Here is a 251-nt window from a genome sequence, read left to right as displayed (position 1 = left end):
GTGTTTCCCCACGGCACGACGGTGCCTCGCTCCGGGGGGGACAACTAACACCGTAGCACGGTCAACCACTTCCTCGGGATCACCCCTCGAGGCCTGAGAAACCACGGGGGGGGGGGTGACGTCATCGGCGCGACACGCCACTCACCTCCGAGGTGTTAAAAGAGCGTAGCGCTGAGAGGTTCGTCCCCGTTTCGGAGACTCGTCCCCCCCCCAAAAAGAGTCGTTTCTAATGTTCCGGCTCCACGTTCGTC

This window comes from Zeus faber, assembly GCF_960531495.2.
Source record: "Zeus faber genome assembly, chromosome: 10".
Classification (NCBI taxonomy): Eukaryota; Metazoa; Chordata; class Actinopteri; order Zeiformes; family Zeidae; genus Zeus; species Zeus faber.
The sequence above is the reverse complement of the archived record's forward strand: the minus strand, read 5'-3'. Positions refer to the sequence as shown.